General features: G+C 42.7%; 1 long non-coding RNA gene across 1 annotated transcript; it reads left to right on the top strand.

Moving 5' to 3' along the window:
- The first annotated feature begins 2,899 nt into the window (after positions 1–2,899).
- On the top strand, positions 2,900–4,296 carry LOC122457677. The gene is made up of 3 exons (XR_006277339.1): positions 2,900–2,997; positions 3,465–3,525; positions 4,173–4,296. It is a non-coding gene; the product is annotated as an uncharacterized LOC122457677 (long non-coding RNA).
- The last annotated feature ends 269 nt before the right edge of the window (positions 4,297–4,565 follow it).

The following is a 4,565-nucleotide window of genomic DNA, read 5'->3' on the forward strand; positions in this document are numbered from 1 at the left end:
CCAGATTCAAAGAAACTAAAAGATGGTTTCTTGCTTGGAATTTTGGATTAACCAAAACCCAACCTACATGGTGTTGCAAAAACAAATTCAAACCACAGATGCCTCAGGCCATCTCTAATTAAAATAAGATACCATGTTTGATCCTGATTCTGAGAGTGGCTGAGCACATGCAGTTCCCTTTAACCCTGCTCTCTCTCTCCCCCTCAGGCTCTCAGCACACTTATTCATCACCAAGGCCTCCACAAGCAGCTATTGGTAACAACAGCTCTTTGGCTCCCTTTCTGCTGGCAGCTGGGGCTCATTGGTGAGGTAGTTAGGCTTCTCTTCCTAGCAATGGCAAGGAGGCTCCTGGCAGCTCCACCTAGAAACTTCAGTGGCTCTGGCAGCCATGTGGTGTGACTCTTCCCTCTACAAATGTTTTCCACATGACCTGCCACCATCCCACAGACCACCAGTTTGGTCCACCGGACTAAAGAGTGGACCATCTCATCCACCCCAGCCTTTAAAAAAGTTGGTCAAAATACATAAGCACATGGGGAAAAGAAGCACATGCATAAGATGTGATAACTTTCTAACTATAAGGATAGATAAGCACTAGACTAGGCTTCCAAGAAGCTTGCAGAATCCACATTGTTGGATTGTCTGAGAACAGGTTAGACAAATACCTCACAGGGATGGCCTAGTCGGTCCTGCCTCAGCATGGCGGGCTGGATTAGAAGACCTCTCAAGATTCCTTCCAGTCCTACATTTCTGTGATTCACACTACCAGCCATATGAACATTCTCACCCAGATAATGGCACATTTAATACTTCTGAAATGTCACATATGCCCTTGGAAGAAAGCAACAGAAAGTTTCCTTTAAAATCATTGGCAACACTGTTGACAAATAAAACTCGCCATATAACTGCAGGCTATTTTGCATATTCACGAGTGAGTGAGAATGATTGAAATTATGGCTGGGTTTCATGTTTTTTCCAGGCTGTCACACAAGGTCTCTGCTACAGCTCAGCCATCCATGGAAGGCCATGATTCATTTTTTGGTAATCATATCTTTCTTTTGATCCACAGAAATATTCTCCACATCTGTATCAGCCGCTCAAAGTGTCATGATCTGCAATGATGTCCACATGCACACAGTTCTACAAGCAAGTGAAACAGTCAGTGGGGTTTTACCGCCATTTCTCACAATATCTGGAAGATGAGAAAACATTACACAAATCTGACATATTATTCTGTGACAGTATTGCTGCTAGGCAACTAGCATATAGTAATATGTGATGTTGACATAGCAAGAGGCCCAAAGGCTGGGATTTCTGAGATGTCAGCCTTCCCTGAGCACCCATCGGGAGTATGCAGAAGCCATCTTGGTATAACCAGAGCACTCTAGCTGTGAAGTTCAAACCTCTTACTTAGTGGCTCAGTAGATGGGCTCTTATTCCTATGTAACAGTCTTCTCCAGTGGAAACTGAAAAAAAAAGTGCATTGTATTTGAACGATGCATGATAATCTTATTTTTAAAAAAGAAGGGACTTCTTAAGAACTTGATCCTGCAACCCTTACTCCCACCTGTAGTCAATGGGACTACTCACAAGTAGTGCTAGAATGAGCAAGAGTCATAGTTAGGGTTCAATTCACAATAACTTGACTAATGTCAGTAATGTTGTCTTTCACGCTGAAATAATTCCATGCTTAAGATCAGACAATACACTGATACTCTTGTTTCTGGAGACCTCCAACGCAGGTCCCACCACAGCTATTAGACTGTATGAATCAGGAATGTTCTTTTTTGCCAGAGAGTACCTGTGACGGGGTGTGCATACCCCACACTAGGCAGGAAAGGGTTAATTCCGCACTAGGGGAGGCAGAAGTCCCGCCCCTTAGACAAGACTGGGCAGGCTCCAAATGCTACACTAATATAAAGGAGAGAAGCCCAGCTCATTCTGGGCTGACTGCTAGGGAGGAAGGATGCTCGGTGGAGGCTCCAGCCTGGGAGCTGCTTCAGCCTCTGATTGCAGGAACTGGAGATCCTAAGTCCCAGACGGGAGACCTGTTGCCCACAGCCAATCAAAGGGAGTCAGAGTCCCAACCAGCTACTCATACCAAGGAGCTCAGAGACCCTGATGACAAAAGACTCCGGCTTTAGGACTCAAGGTAGGAAGTGGCCCAGGAGGTTGTAGTGAGTGGTACTGTGCACCTGAAGACAGTCAGCATGTTGCGGTAGGATCCTTGCTGACTGGTGGTGACTGCGCTCACTGCTGACAGGGCTCTGGACTGGGACCCAGTGGAGAGGGAGGGGCTGGGTCCCCCTACCACCCCTGTTGCCATCCATCCTGGGTGGTGGCCCCTTCTTTGACTCTGGTCACTAGGCCACACAGCCCTGACCCCAAGGGTAGCTGTGTTGAATCTGTCTACTGTGCTTTATTGTGGTGAGGGCTGAAACAGTCAGGTAGACGGTGACCACAGTGTCAGCACCCCCATTGCCTGCTGCAACAGGGGACAGGGCGTGCATACACTGCAAGAGTACCATTTTTAATGTGTCCTGGCTATAGTTAGAGTCTAAAATCCTTTTGTCTAGGAAAGCAACCCTAGAAAAGCATGTAAGTATGTGCTTAAATAATCTCCTGAACCAGAACCTCTTCTTTCTCTACTTGGCATTATTTTTAATTTTTTTTAAAAAAGAAAAGCATAGTGTATGCCAAGGTAAAACTATGACACCCAAATAATATTACCAAAGATAAACATTACTTCATACATTAAGTTCTCTTCCTTATCTCTTTTAGTGGTTAAACTAGTGAAGGGGTGTTTGTGTGAGTTTGTTCTCAGAAGCCTCCAGCTGTATCTGCCCACTTCCCCATTTCCCTTAATGTTTTTTGAACTCTTGCAATGCTTCCATTACAGGAAGGAATCATGGTGGAATACAGTACATACCAGCTGGCAAAGTCATGGGGTCCCAGAAGGCTTTGGCTAATGGATGTGACTATGTTGATATGGTTAAGGTGAATGAATTAGAAAATTCCAAACTTTTCCTGTAATTGCATTATATTACATATTGGCTGGTGTTTTTAATTTTGAAAATCTAATGAATGGTAGGGAAGCCCATGTAGAGCCACAATGGCAGCCTAATAGTTAACTGATAAGAAGTATTCTATCCTTTTTTCACTGCTGCTCATGTAGTCATTAAAAATGGAAAACAAGATGACAAAAATAGTCATGTATCTTTGAACCCCAAGATCTTAAAAGTTAGGGTACAGAGGCAAAAAGCTGCATGGGTGTCATTTTTGTTGCATTTCTAGTAGAAAGTTATTAGACTGTGATATGGGGACTTCCACAGCTATAAAACTGAAAGTGACAATGTAGTAAAGGATGTCCTAGGAAAAAATATGGAGGAAAATTTACCTCCCCTTCCACCCATACAATGTACCCATCTGTTTTCTGTATTATATGCAAGAACATTTTTTTCCAGTTGATTTTACTCCTATTTTGGCCAAAGACCAGCATCCTGGAACCAGACCAGAAGTGTAAAGGTAATGTACATTGCCACAATTAAATCAGATGCTAGAAATGAAATTGCTGTCTTTGTCCTCCTTGTTCATGAATTCATGAGCAAGACTGAGCATGAATACTCAGATGTATAGTATCTTTCACACTAAACATGATTTAACCTCTTGATGAATGTATAATATATGATCTGGGAAAAGTTATGCATATAAGCTTTATGTTGTATATGTTTTGGAGTACATCGTCAGCTTGTGTGAACTGTCATAGCGCCATCGTGAACCAATGACAGTTTACACGAGGTGATGATCTGCCCCATTGGGTATATATCTTGCCAATCTTGCATTTCCATGTATTCATTATCCATATTGCCAGATCCTCAATTGTTCATAGATTCCAAGGCCAGAAGGGATCATTGTGATCATCTAGTCTGACCTCTTCTGAAACGCAGGTATACAGAACTTTTTTGAAATAACTCTTAGAGCAGATCTTTTAGAGAAACATCCAATCTTGATTTTAAAATTGCCAGGGATAGAGAATCCACCATGACCCCTTGGTAAATGGTTCCAATAGTTAATTACACTCACTGTTAATTACTCTCACACCTTATTTCCAGTCTGAATTTGTTTAACTTCAACTTCCAGTCATTGGATCATGTTATACCTTTCTCTGCTAGATCGAAGAGCCATTGTGACAGGTTCGGTCACAGAGACCCCCTTGGCACTGCCACCTGACATACTGGGAATTACTTCTGAGCCCATTTTCCCTGCCAGCTTGGGACTCCAAAACCCTGTCTTGGTGAGTCAGACACACTAGTCCACTGCAACACAGACCCAATTTGTAATGATACCTTACAAGATACCTTTTACATAAAGCATATTCCAGTTACTTTATATTTACATTCATAAGCATATTTCCATAAAACATATGGAGTGCAACATCACACCCATTATCAAATATTGATTGCCCATGTAGGTACCTATAACCTGTGATCAAGGACCCCTAACCTTCTCCTTGTTAAGCTAAGTAGATGACTCGGGAAGCTTAATCATTATTTGGCATGTTTTCT

This window comes from Dermochelys coriacea, chromosome 1 (genome assembly GCF_009764565.3).
Source record: "Dermochelys coriacea isolate rDerCor1 chromosome 1, rDerCor1.pri.v4, whole genome shotgun sequence".
NCBI classification, from domain to species: Eukaryota; Metazoa; Chordata; order Testudines; family Dermochelyidae; genus Dermochelys; species Dermochelys coriacea.